This window comes from Amblyomma americanum, chromosome 5 (assembly GCF_052857255.1).
Source record: "Amblyomma americanum isolate KBUSLIRL-KWMA chromosome 5, ASM5285725v1, whole genome shotgun sequence".
Lineage (NCBI taxonomy): Eukaryota > Metazoa > Arthropoda > Arachnida > Ixodida > Ixodidae > Amblyomma > Amblyomma americanum.
This window is the reverse complement of record NC_135501.1, coordinates 180438723-180452826: the sequence shown is the minus strand read 5'-3', so window position 1 is coordinate 180452826 and position 14104 is coordinate 180438723. Positions and strand designations below refer to the sequence as shown.

General features: G+C 46.9%; 2 pseudogenes across 1 annotated transcript; one reads left to right on the top strand and one right to left on the bottom strand.

The window, feature by feature from the left end:
• The first annotated feature begins 117 nt into the window (after positions 1–117).
• Positions 118–2487, top strand: LOC144134421 (uncharacterized; annotated as a pseudogene).
• Positions 2488–12029: 9542 nt separating this feature from the next.
• LOC144135365 (ipis-1 pseudogene) lies at positions 12030–13896 on the bottom strand (annotated as a pseudogene). The gene is made up of 2 exons (XR_013315479.1): positions 13824–13896; positions 12030–13192 (listed from the first exon to the last, which is right to left on the bottom strand). The product of XR_013315479.1 is annotated as an ipis-1 pseudogene (transcript).
• Between the last annotated feature and the right edge of the window lie 208 nt (positions 13897–14104).

Below are 14104 nucleotides of genomic sequence, written 5' to 3'. Positions count from 1 at the left end.
TGTAACGTGTCTTTGGCTTGAACACGCGACACACCAGTGGAGCAAGTAGAAATGAGCTCTTTCGTCCTCCCCTTTGTATCGGTCTTAGGAGGCACGAAACGAAACTTCTGGTTCCAAAATTTTCGATTTTTTGATTTCGATTGTTTTGAAATCTTTGAACATTCTACTTCCTTGTCTAGAAAAATTAAAGTGAAATCTGAGCGAGAAGTTATTAAAAAATGCTTCCAAATGAGTCGCGGTAGCTCGAAAGTCCGCAGAAATGCGCGAAAGTTGCCCATCTTTGAGCCTCGAAATCTCGGGGATGCTTCACTGCACGCCATTGCAATCGCTTGTGGAGGTAAGCCTAGCCCCAAGCTCGCTTCTACGGCAGCCGTCAGTTTCGTATCTAGGAGAGAAATAAAAAAAAAACGTGCGTTTTTCGACCCCTTCCAAGCGTCTGCACTGTCACGTGGTACAATCGCGAGGCCGCCATTGGTCGCCGCGGCGCGGGACTTGTGGTGAAGCCTGCCGACAGGTCAGCATCTCGCAGACCGCAAACCCGTCACTCGCCGTTGCATCTGTGCCGCTCTAGTTTTCGTTCAAGATGACTAGTCCGAAGAAGCGCGATTTCCGCGATCGGAAGTACAGCACGAAGCGCAAGTTCAGAGGTAGGCGCAAGGCGAAGCGGAGAACGACTTCTGCGGGAAGCGTCCCCGACCCACGACCCGCTAGGCCTATCGACGACAGCCCCTCTGACGAGATCGACGCAGCGTTCAGCTTTGTCAGCGCTTCGGAAAAGAAGATCGCGTTCTTCGAAAAAGATAAAAGGACAAGTGACCACGGCTCTGCAAACGTTGTGATGTGCGACATTGGTGCGTTGACAGCACTAGTGAACGGTGCACCGTGCCCAACATGTGGAGAGTACCAACTCGCTGTACGGGAACCGGTAAACAAACGCAAAGGACTGGACTCATTCCTTGAACTACACTGCGAGAACGTCGCATGCCCTGTGACTGTTCTCTCGTCAACGTATACGTCGAGGCGAGTAACAAGAAGCGGCGACGCGAGTGTGAAGCAAGGCTTTGACGGCGGGAGCTCGCGTGACGGTTTTGCCTCAAATGTGAAGGCAGTGGTAGCTGCTCGCGCAATAGGAGTTGGGTATCAGCAACTCGTACGTTTTTGCGTGATCATGGGCCTCCCGAAACCGATGCACCATAAGACATTTGATGCGATAACAAAGAAGGTCCATGCAGCTGCCGTGAGTGCTGTTGTAAAAAATCTGCAGAAGGCCCGAGAAGCAACGAAAAACGAAGTTGGTGGCTTGGATGCAGCAGTCATGTTTGACGGTACATGGCAAAAAAGAGGCCATAAAAGCCACAATGGAGTGGGCACCGTAGTTTCTCTAGAGACAGGACTCTGCCTTGATTTTGAGGTATTGTCAAATTATTGTCATGGAGGTAGCCGACACAAGGAGCTGCCCGGCGAGGAAGAAATCTGGCAGGCTTTCCATTGCCCTGTGTGTGAAAAGAATGTTGACTGTTCCTCACATGCCATGGAAGCAGAAGCGGCACGTAGGATATGGCAACGAACTCTCTCCTATGAGACGCCCCTCCGCTTCACGAAATTCCTCAGCGATGGAGACAGCAAAGCATACGTTGCCGTTTGCGATGCACAGGTGTATGGTCCTTTGAACATTGAAAAGGAGGACTGCACTTACCATGTTGCAAAACGTTTGGGAAGTGCCCTCCGCCAGCTCAAAACACCGCTACCACGTGGACAAAAGCTGAAAGAATCAGCTGTGCAAAGTTACAGACCTATTACCAGATAGCTGTGACTAGCAATCGAGGCAGCATTCAGAAGATGTATTCTGCAATATGGGCAAGTTATTTCCACTCTTGCTCCAGTGATGGGGCTAGCAGCCACAAGTTTTGCCCCGAGGGACCAGAGTCGTGGTGCAAACACAGGCGAGCTGAAGCCCTCTGCCAGCCTGCACCCAACCACACGCCCCTCCTCACTAAAGCCCAAGGAAAGGCAGTCCTTCCTATATATAAGCGGCTGACGGATGAGAAGCTCTTGGCCCGCTGCATCCAAGGCAAGACGCAGAATGCAGCTGAGTCTCTCAACAGCAGAATCTGGCTGCTTTGTCCAAAGACTAAGTTTGCATCACGGACAGTTGTCGAGATGGCCACAGCACTTGCAGTCCTGTGGTTCAATGAGGGGCATGCAAGCTTTGAACGGGTGTTAGAGGAGCTTGGTGTGCTCCCTAGTCACCAGCTGCTTATGCTTACTGACTCTCAAAATGAGAGGCGCATCAAAAGGATGTCTGCCTGCCAAACGGCTGAGGCACGAGCCCACCGTCGCAGTATGGCAAAAAGGGCTCGTGTTGAAGACTCGAGTCGCAAGGACCGGGAGGGTGTCACATACAGTGCTGGCCAATTCCAGGGATGGTGGACACTGGCAGGAGAACCCATTTCTCATCTTGGGAAAGTTTCATGCACAGCCAATTGATTTTGTGTAAATACACATCTTTCAAACTTTCAGTTGCTGTTTTCTCCTTTCGCATTTTTTGACAATTTTCAAAGTTTGTGCACACATTTTTTCATACTTTTATCGCACTTATTTTAACGAAACTTGGCACACTTGTTCTTTAATATGTACAGCACACCGGTATCTACTTAAAATAACAATATACTTACGATATCCTTTTGCTAATTGGATCTAACTGATTAGAAGCATAGAGAGTAGAAACATTGGAAATTGGCAAATTTGTTTTTAATACTTGCTGCTCCCACAAGAAAACTGTGGCTAGTTTTCGGTGTTCTATAGTTATTATGGAGTAGAATAAGCTGTTTTTCTATGTTCCTTGTGAAAAATTAATATGTAATAAAGTGTGCACAAAAGTCCCTTTGTTTTCCACTTCAAGTGAACACTGAACAAACTCTAGTGAAGCTGCAGAAAAACTAATTAGTGTTTTGGAAAGGGCAGAAAAAACTCTATAAGCACACAAAATTTCATTGCTCTATAACACTAATTAAAAAAAAGTGTCTTCGAGTAGCATCTCCCCTTAAGGCGACAGTTGCACTTTCACACTACAGTGCCAGGCGGACGCTTATTGTTAGTTCTTTTTGGGAGTCCGCTGTAACGTGTCTTTGGCTTGAACACGCGACACACCAGTGGAGCAAGTAGAAATGAGCTCTTTCGCCCTCCCCTTTGTATCGGTCTTAGGAGGCACGAAACGAAACTTCTGGTTGAGATAGGTGATGGTCAGTTTTCACCCCTGTCCATATTAACGCGACAAAAATACATGGGACTCAATGGGCTTCGTACATTTTCGCCCTATATTCCTCTGTCCGGAGAGCAAGTTTCCATATTTGCGAGGCGTGAATACATTCAAAAAGTCTATGTCCGTAATTCGAGTGCTCCATATTAACGAGGAGCTTATTTACGACTGTATATCTCTCTCTGCTTGAAGACTTTTGCAAAATTACGCGTAAATTCGCACTGGGGGGTTTCTGTCGTACTTCTGTCAAAAGGGGAACCAATTGCGTTCATCAAGTAAACCGCAGAATGGTGCTTTGACGTACATAGCCAGCGCAGACTAGTGCGTCAGGCACTACAGCGTTTTGTCTGCCCTTCAGTAGACCATGGTGTCCATGTTTTATGGTAGGTAAACGAGACAGGTGAAGCAGTTTCTCGTAGTCCGTCAGTTAGCCTCTTGGTGTGTAGAATGAAGGTATGAAAAACACAGCGCCGCAGTAGGGTTTGGAAGCAGTGGCAGGAGCGTTAACACTCGCCTCCATGAACCTGTCGGCGAGGTCCGAGACGGAGGTGAAGCCCACCAGGGGAAAGACCAGGAAGGGCAGCAGCCAGGTGATCGGCACGGGCACGGTGCCCAGCAGGGTCCATGCGACTATCAGCAGGCCCACGCACATGCACCACGTGTCCTGCGGGTTAGAAGGCACATATTTGAATATGGCGTAAAGCGGTGTTTCTGAGGCAAAAGTCTGGCTACAATGCCCGAAAGAGGTTCACATTGCTAAGCAGTTTTGGCCGCCGTTGACTTCAAGAGAAGCCTTGCGCTGACCAGAACAATTCAATGCACCAGTTTTAACTGGCAGATCGTGGTGCTGGGAGAGATTTCAGAGGTACAGCCTTTGTCAGAAGTTTAGATCCCAGGCAGTACCCTTCTAATCCGTGGGGTTGATGTATCATTCGTGGAATTCCTACCTATTGCACGTGTAATCACCAGAAATCTTACCTTCAGGCGATTGGGATGCTTCCCGACCCACACGGTGTGGCTCGGAAGCGAATCCCCTGGGCTCTAAACTTTTGACAAAGGCTGTACTTGTGATTAGCCTCCGGATAAGGCGGCTAGGGGGGCAGTCCGGAAGCAGCTGTGCATTATTTGGATGGCATTTGGATGCTGCTCAAAGGGGAATGAAAGCAGGGAATCGGCGATAGCTAACGTGCATGAAATGATTTGTGCAGAGGCCTTTTTGCACGCCCCTGACCCCTACAAGAAGACTAACGCTCAGGGCACATATCGGGGCTCAGTCATGCTTCCTGTTTTGAGGGCCGACTGATATAAGTAATGGAATGTCTCTTGCCAGTATAAATGTCTCCCGGTGATCAAACATACAACTTAAGCTCAGGTAGCGATAAAAGGCTATTAAAATTTCACAAAGAAGATCGCTTAACAAGAAGCGGATTTTCTTGAAATGGTGTTTTTATAGACATCAGGAAACGTAGTTTTCTCACTGTAGAACACATCAGGGAAACGTGAAACACCGAAAGGCAAACTCAACTCTTGAAACATTGAATTTATGGCACGCCGTTACGATATGACTGCGCGAAGTAGTATGTCCTGTTCTCTGCCCGCAGTGTACGATTTGTTGTTCATCACTGTGTTCCTTTGGAGCGACAATGCTTATGTGTGCGTTGCCGGTTTGCGGTTTTATTTTCTGTTGGTTGACGTGTACCTCCTGCTTTTCTATCTTGATTTTTCTGTGCATTTGTGCCTTAAGGTCCTAGAGTCACGTGATCAATATCTATATCTATGTAATCACCTATCTCGCTGCAGCCACAAATTAGTCGCTATAATTTCGTAACATCACCAGCACTTCCATTTCCACGTTTTCCGCGTAAGACGTGTTAAAGCGAACGTACTGAACTGAGCAAAGCTAGTCAACTTATTTGCGACCAAATTGAAGCCCTAAAAAACACAGGTCGTCAATAGCGTCGTCACATGGACCGCTATTGAGGTTGTCGCGAATCATCGCCATGTTCCATGCCGGGGGTTGAGGGAGGAGTGTCGTTTTGTTGGCTCATGCGCCGTGGTTCATAATGAGTCAAGAGTTCATCACTCACGTCGTTGTTGGCGACGATAGCCGGCGTGAGGAGCAGGGGCGGTGCCGCGAAGCCCAGCAGCAGGCGCATGCTGAACCTCTTGCGACACCAGTGGCGCCAGCCCTTCTTGACGGCCGCCTTCTTCTTGGCGAGAGGCACGGAGGCCGGGGTCGGCATCTGCGCACTGAAGTATGGAGCTAGCACTCGACACGAGCGCGACAACATTTACAGCAAGGCTTACCGACAGTCCTCACCTAGTCCGAAAATACGACAGCAGTGGTCCGAAAATACGACTTTTTTGCCGTCCTGTCGTTACGATAGAATTTTTCTGCAGCATTAAGAAGTTGTCTGCTGTCGCGACAGAAATAGCTCTGTTGTTATGACAGGATAGTGCAAAATTCCAGAGAAAATCTTGTCGCGAAGAGAATTTTTTGTCTCCAGGACCCAAAATACCAATGGAAAATGTGTTGTGACAGCAAAAAAAAAAGATTCTATTATGTTTTCGATAAAGCACAGGGCGGTAGGGGCATCACCCCATATGCCGCTCCAACAACTACATAACACCTGATCCCGCACGGGGAAGCTTTTTGTGGACCTAATGCGAGCAAAACTGCTAGAAAGTAAAAGCGCAAAGGTACAGCCACTCACGTAGCGTGGAGACCAGGGCCAAGCGTTAATTAGTCCTTTAGAAAAAACAACGCAAAGAGAAGTATGAAGAACGAACCCAACACCAAAAGCGTTTGTAGTGTTTGTTATTTCATCGTGCTTCGCCTATGTTCGCTATTTTTTACCGAGAAGCAGTGCCAGCTAATTCAGTTGTTTGTGTTAGGCTGATTAGTCTACTGGCCCATAACAAACCTACAAGGGAGAAGTCAAAGGAGACTAGAGAGCGCTTGTCCATGGTGTCCTTTGTCGTCTTTGCTTTGTGTCTGCGTTTGCTTTTCACGTCGCCGTTTAGTTTTCACGACGGCATAGGCCCCATGGCTAAAGTCACGTTCAACGCGTTCCCGTAATGTTACTTCCCGTAATGTGCTCTCCCCTGTTCCCTAAAAGCGGCTGCAAGTTACACGCTTGGATGAGTGGCAAAAAAAATTCTCCTATTCTTTCATATTCGCACTCCCCCAAATGGCTCAGACCGGCGTCTTAAAGCTAGGTTGTGTGCGGCGAGCACCGCTGTTACGCAATGTGTTCCAGGAGAGGTATGTATTCCGTCCGTGCCTTCTTTTCGCACCCATTAAATCTGTCTGCTGAAATCTGTACGACGTCCGACGTACTTCTATGCAAAGCCTCAAGAGAAGCGAGAGAGACCCTAACCGTTGCCTAAAAGCTGAGTATAACGAAAAAATATCAACTTGAAATGAATAGTTATTTCTAATCCGGTACACAAGCGACTCGTCAACCTTTTGACACTTAAAGTGTTTCCCTCGCTGAACAAGGTATTTCAAAAGACAAGCTTTGAAGTGGGATGCCCATTTTATTCCATTCAAGCATTACTAGCTAAACGACGCTTATAACTACTGCGGCTACACTAACTCCGGGCTGTAAAATATAACTAAACACTGCTATTCTAATTTGTCGACGAAACACTCGAACAAACGGCAAATGACGCAGGCAGTGACGCCGAAATAAAATGGTTGAGATTTCGGGCTTCGCGCCTCCTTGGTGGTCGCTTAACTACCGTGTGACCAATGCGATATTGGGGATCCGAGATTAAAGGAACGCGTAATGGAAACAGTCTCGCAGGCTGGATTGAGAACGACTCCGACATAGTAACAGGCTTAGCACGCCAACCGCATTCGCTCTGCGTCGAGCAGCTATTGGCGAAGAATACGACTGCAGGAACTAAAGACTACGCCGCTTAAGAGAAGTACGTACCTCCACACAGTTGAGGGCTTCAACGAAGACGTGTGAACACCTGAGGCGATGTTCGGGGTGCGGCGAAGCCCTTAGCAAGCTGCCAATCGGTCGATTCTTCTTCGTCTCTTGCTCGTGCTCATGCTCCACGAGTTGGCTCATTCCTCGTCTTCCTTGAGCGTAGAACAAGGCTTGAAGCGTTTTTGAGAGTAATATAGAGTAATATAATAATAATAATAATAATAATAATAATAATAATAATATTAATATTAATAATAATAATAATAATAATAATAATAATAATAATAATAATAATAATAATAATAATAATAATAATAACAATAATAATAACAATAATAATAACAATAATAATAATAATAATAATATTAATAATACTACTAATAATAATAATAATAATAATAATAATAATAATATAGTAATAGAGTAATATATAGTAATATAGTAATATAGTTTATTTAGGCATCAAATAAAGCACCCAGCAGGTCAGCGGCTTGATGGACCAGGCTAGCTGATTGTCCACTGGACGAGAATTCAGGAGACAGGGAGAAGGTGGTGGGAAAAGTGGGAGAAAGCTACGGGGTTTAGGAAAAAAGAGTGCCTGTAGGCGCTTATAGGCTGCCATAAAGGCTAGGGAAGGTGGGGGGGGGGGGGGGTGGCGGCTCTAGGGCAAGAAGGATCGAGGCAAAAGTGGTAGATGTAGAGACGCGTAGGAATTGAGGACGAAATTTGGGTTGAACCTTGTGAATGGGAATGGTGTGGGTTTGGGAGACAAAAAAAGGAGGGATGAGGTCGTCACGCGTCGCTTAGGAAAACCTTGTACAATTTACAATTAGACTAATTTCATTTCAGTGATGCTGGTACAACTGAGAAGCAAAACTGTGTTTTTAAATATAGGTTTGAGGTCTACGGGTGGCAAAGTGGTAAGAGGAAAATCCCCTCTTCACACCAGGGAAAGAGCGAGAGGGAAGAGGATGAAAAGCAACCGGTGGCCTAGTGGCTTTATGGGTCCGCCTGAGCTGTGGAAGATCGTTGGCTCGAAACCGACCGAAACCCACTACACAGAGTCATTGAAGTCCTGGGAAAGTCCAGCTGGTGATTTCTATCTCTACTCTGAAAATACCATGAACGCTAATGTGATGCACCAGATGGAGGAATTAAATGCAGGCCATTCAGTGGAGTGCAAGGGCTCTGGACCGTGGAGATGATATACAATGGAGGCGATTACCTTATGGTTACTACCATTCTTGCAAATGAAGTTGATGAACTGACCTCGCTGACAGAGCGACTGACAGAATACGATCACTGCTTTTTCTTTCAGAGCATCTAAATGGGCCCTCAAGTGGAGCTTTGTTTCCCAAAGCTCACGGTTCAGTGCAAGACTAGGATGAAGAATGTCTTGAGGTCTCTGGGAGTCAACGACCTCTTAAACCAGGTCAGTGTAGACCTGTCAGCAATGTTCGAGAACGACGGCCCGGCGGTCTTAAACATTATGCACGAGGCAGGAGTTGAATACATTGGCACGGAAGCCGCTGCTGCTTCGGTAATCCTTGGAGCGTTTGCTCCTCCGGACGATAACGCTATCGACTTTGTAGGAGATTGTTCGATGGTGTTTCTCATTAGAAAAAGCGAAGACAACTTGGTCTGATTCATGACATCGGTACGTAACAGTGCTTAAGGTATAAGAGGCATCGAAGCCTGCAGCAGCAGTTACAATCCACCTTACGACTACTGATGCATTCCTCCTCCCTTGGATGCAGTGCTTCGGAACGGTTCGGAGTAAACGTGATAAAGAGAAAATAAAATGATAGCGACGAAGTGCGAACGCTACAAGGTTAGGAAATGCTCCCAGTTTTCTTTCAACAGTGCTACAATATGTTTTTTTTTAATGTGGTGTATTTTCTATGAAAACTTCTTGCCATTTGTTGCGCTTGTGTTATAATCTTTTCATCCGCCTGTAATTAGGTATTCATTGCGGTTCTTTGACACTCTGAACCAAACGCTGAGCATTTGCCTTCTTACAAAATACCAAGAGCAGCGATAATGAAAAAGTTAGAAATCTAAGCATCCGTTGGAGCACTTCAACAGATAGACAGGATAGACTTCTGAACATAAATGTGTTCAAAAGTACCGGCGTGCGAATCCGGACCGTTTATTTCGCAGTGTCTGCCCTTACAAAAATTTCTTCAGACAGACTGCAGGCTGTCTATAGACTTCTGCCAATAAAGTCTCAACACCTTTTACAAATTATTCTCATATTCTGATCTGTAAACGATGCATAGAAGATGGGCAGTCCGTAGACAATCAAGAGGCTTAAGACTATGCACCTTTAGTGAGACTTTTGTGCATAGAGTCCACGGACAGTCTATAGACTATGAATAGGCAAAAAGAAATATCTATAGAGAGGCCACATAATCGTAAGGAGGAAGAGAAGAAGAAAAGGCATGGAGGTTAACCGGAAGAAGAAACCAGTTGGCTACCCTGCAGTGGGATGCTGTTTTTTCTTATGCCCGTACAGAAACCCGCATTCTTTCTGAATATTTCGCTGTGTGATCCGAATCAGTTCACACGAGGGCTAGATAGGCATCGATAGTCGCTTGGGAATATTTTGTTTCGGGCAGAATTCCCGAATATTTCTTAATATAGAGAGATGGAACATTTGGAGAAAGCACGTTTACGTGTGGTCATAATTTTCTCGTGGACGCCATTTTCCTAACTAGAGAAGAAAGCACGATAGCTGAACACGCTTTATGGCCATTTGAAGGCCTTGCGTTTACGACATCGTTGAGGACCTTCCATGGTTAGCGTATGCTTAAGACTCGTAAAATGTGAAAATAAGTACCTATAACTCTTTTTCTCTCTTTTAATTTCGACGCAAAAGATTTGCGCTCTAGCAGTACTAAATGGAAGGAAACGAAACGTCCACTATTTTAAAACCTGAAGAGTTAATATCTTGAGAGTTTAATTAAATGCTAGCTCATAAAACCACATGTACTTGTTTCTTTGTGTCCCTCCTTCGCATATATTTTATATTTATTCTCCGCCTCATGCCGATAAATTGGTTAACCTTTCTAGCAAATGTTTTGCAGCGATGTCAATATGTGATAAATTTGGTTGGGTAAACCGTGTCACAGACACTGCTGTCACTGTTGCTCATTCGCCTGTGGGTAGAACTAATAGCGTGTAAGGGGCGTGTAAGAACGCCCCTGAAGTGAGCCGCTGCAGCGTTTAATATCATAGAATATATAATTTACTTAGAAGTTATTCGGTACATTTTGGATCAGTACATAAATTCGGGATGTGTCTTGCACATTTTCTTGCGTTTTTGGTTCGTGTTGTACCGTATACCTCACTATTACATCTACGATAGATAGATAGATATGTTTATTTGAATGTGCCTCAACAGCCAAGTGGCCTAAACGAGCGCACACACGATCATGTATAACAGTGACCTCTTTTGCAATTAAATCAGCTGTGAGTACATGCCTAGTTTGTCTAATCGTTCCTTCGTAATGTGTTTTCGTCTCGTGGTAAACACCAGAGCCCACGCGTACTTGCCTGTTTACTATACTTTAAGGTCAGCTAGGTTGTGTAGCCCGCCAAATCTCCAAGTTGTTTCAAGGGCTTTTTTTTTAGTCGAACATGAACGCGAAATATTACTGCTCATGCATGAATGCTTCTCGTAGTGCCTCACTGCGCATAAAATGGAACTTGTAGCGCACCTTCTCCAAAATCCGCACTGGTGTATGTTAGGGTTAGAAGCACTTTCGACTAATTTCAAGTGGATTTATGGACAAGAATTTTAACGCGAAGGCGTCAAAAGTTCTGTTATCAAGAAAATAAGGCGCCGGCGGCGTTGTGAGCGAAAATAGGGTGGCGTAGGGTGGCCCAGGTGGCCACCCCGGGGAAGCAGCCTAGGTGGACCACCAATGTCACTTGGCCTTGTGACATCATCACGCCTGCCCATCGGATTCTGAGCAAACTGACCAGCGTGGCAGGTGGCTGTTAAATCAATGATAATGATTGATCGTGAGAGATTTCCGCGGAAGAGCAACCTTAAGGATGCTACATACACTGTATAAGACGGCTTTTGAGACCACCTCAACTGAATCACCTCTCCTGAATTCTCAAGGGTGCCTCACAGCTTAACAGAATATGGTGATATTGCTCTAAACTCCTCATAAAGGAACCTAGTGTTTTTGACAATATGTCACCTGAAACCAGAACTCGATATGGTTTCTTAACATTTCTTGGTATTGGGCGAGGGCAATTACCTGTTTCGACGAAGACTATTTCAGAAAAGACAGCCCGTTGAAATTCAGTCTTGAGGAAAGATGAATAATAATTGGTTTTTGGTGGAAAGGAAATGGCGCAGTATCTGTCTCATATATCGTTGGACACCTGAACCGCGCCAGAAGGGAAGGGATAAAGGAGGGAGTGAAAGAAGAGAGGAACAAATAGGTCCGTAGTGGAGGGCTCCGGAATAATTTCGACCACCTGGGGATCTTTAACGTGCACTGACATCGCACAGCACACGGGCGCCTTAGCGTTTTTCCTCCATAAAAACGCAGCCGCCGCGGTCGGGTTCGAACCCGGGAACTCCGGATCAGTAGTCGAGCGCCCTAACCACTGAGCCACCGCGGCGGGGCAGGAAAGATGGCGCAAGCTGTCGATGTCCCGCAATCCCTGGTACGTGTGTGTTTATAGAGAACGCCTAATCGCACGCAGTTTTCTTTCAGTTGTTCCTTTATTTTACTTGATCGCAGAAACTTCCTGCATTCGATCAAATAACTACGGAACCAGCATTGATGCAAACGTTCAAGTCGAGGGTGGTCATCTCGCTGTGACTGTCACCAAGGCTCACTGGGGATTGCGTACCGATCCCATGAACAAGATCACATCCTCTAGGCTCGTCTTAATGAGGAACATGAAAGGATGATCCACGGTGAACTTTATCGGTGATGATCGACGTCGAAAGGCTGGGCTATATATTGAACCTTCGGCAGCCGGTGCGCCAGTGCCATTCTCGTTCACGTGGACTAAAGCCTGATGGATAGCGATTGAAATCGCCGGACTGCCATTCCTAAAGATGCCTGACAAGTCCGCTATGCCTTCGGCAAAGATGTCATTCAGACCAAGACGCTTGAGGACGTGGTGCAGAAATATTTTGCGATCAACCTTGAACTTTGGAAGCGAAAGCATCACATCCGACACAATTTCGAGGCCACTGAAAAGAGAGTCCAAGGTGTAGGCCGTTACCTGCTCTTCCAGGGAGGTCAGTCCATCGACTTCATCGGGGAGAAGAATCACCATGGAAAATCTGCCTCCCTTGTAATCCATTTCCAGGGCGCTACATCTCAGCTCGTCGGAGCGGCCTATCCTGAAAGCGTTCTCCAGGTGCATCATGTCGACTTCAATGCGGTTGTAGCGCTTCACGTAGAAGTCACCGAACGTTGTCAGGCGCTCATCAAAGGGCAAGAGCCAAGGAGCCTTCAGGTAGACAACGCTGATTAGGGTCAGCGTAGTGTACGCGTCGATGCTTCCGGGGAACAGCACATGTCGAATTTTAGACTCGGTGATATTAGAAACCCACTCGTTCACTTCCCTTGTGATTGCCCTGTGTTCGCGCTCGAAGTCGACCGATTTGATTTCAGCCTGGTAGTAGCTACTCAGCAGCTCCGCGTACTCTCTTCGCACCTCGAAGTGACTCGCGCTGTACAGTCTGTTGGCTACGCGGAAAACAGAGTCCTCGTCAGGGAGGCCGCTGAGGAAGTCATGAAGCTGTTGGCGTATGCTGTCCCCGCTCCAGACGTGGAGCAGGGTGGATAATTCCTTGGCGGTGTTGCGTCGGGCGCCGGCGAGAAGCATCGCAAGCACAGCGGCGACGTTAAACGGCGCACACACGTGGCTGCTGTTCGGGTATTGTAACGCAAATTGTGCGTACAGATCCAATGAAAATAGAAACAGGGGTTCTACTTGCATAACTCAGCCGGACCTGGAAAAGAATACACAGTTTTAGAATGGCTCACCTAATCATTTCGAGCGACGACTAACTCTGCATGTTCCGCCATTGGGTGCAGGATCCTTTTCTAGAAGATATCTCCTTTTATCCTTCTATTTTTAGCCGCTACTTTCTCTTTGTGTAGACAACTAATCTGAGATTACAAGGTCTGTCATGTTTCGTTATCAAATCTGGCACTGACGACTGGCTGCACCCCCCCCCCCCCCCAAAAAAAAAAAGTGGCTTAGCTCGGCTATGAGAGGATAAACGTAGCGAAAGCTGAGGTATAGCTTGGTTAGCCTTGGTTAGCTTGGTAGCCTTGGTTAGCCCGGCTGCACACGCCGACGGCGCGGCATGCGGCTTCTCCTTTGACGTCACGCCAGATGGCGAGGAGGTGGCGCCGTGGCTGGTCACGTGGTTAGTCACGCGGTTCGTCACGTGACCAGTCACGTGGTTGGTCACGTGGTACGGTTCGACCACGATGGCGCTGCGAGCACCGCGAAACTGTGAGTTCGTGGCCTATGTAGCTTTCGCTACAAAATCAATCCTCAGCTGCTCATTCGGACCGATTCTGTGGAGGTGCCTGACCCTGGCGATGTAAGAGCGCTTGAAGGGAAACACTTACCAGGACAGCACATCCTATACGAGTGTCATGCGTCGAACGGGCGGGGGTGAGTTGTCTTCCACGAAGCAGGAATGGCTCGCAAGCGCTCTTTGGCGGCGTGAGTGTTGTATTATATTTGTTCTATTATACTACAATGTACTTGTGTGCGCTACGCTATAATGGGCCTCGGACGCTCACACATCTGGAGTGCTGCTGCACAATCAGACTCTAAGCAAAGTTTCATCCTGAATAGGCGCGCTGTGAAAAACGAAAGAGTGGGCGAACTTCACACAGACGGGCCT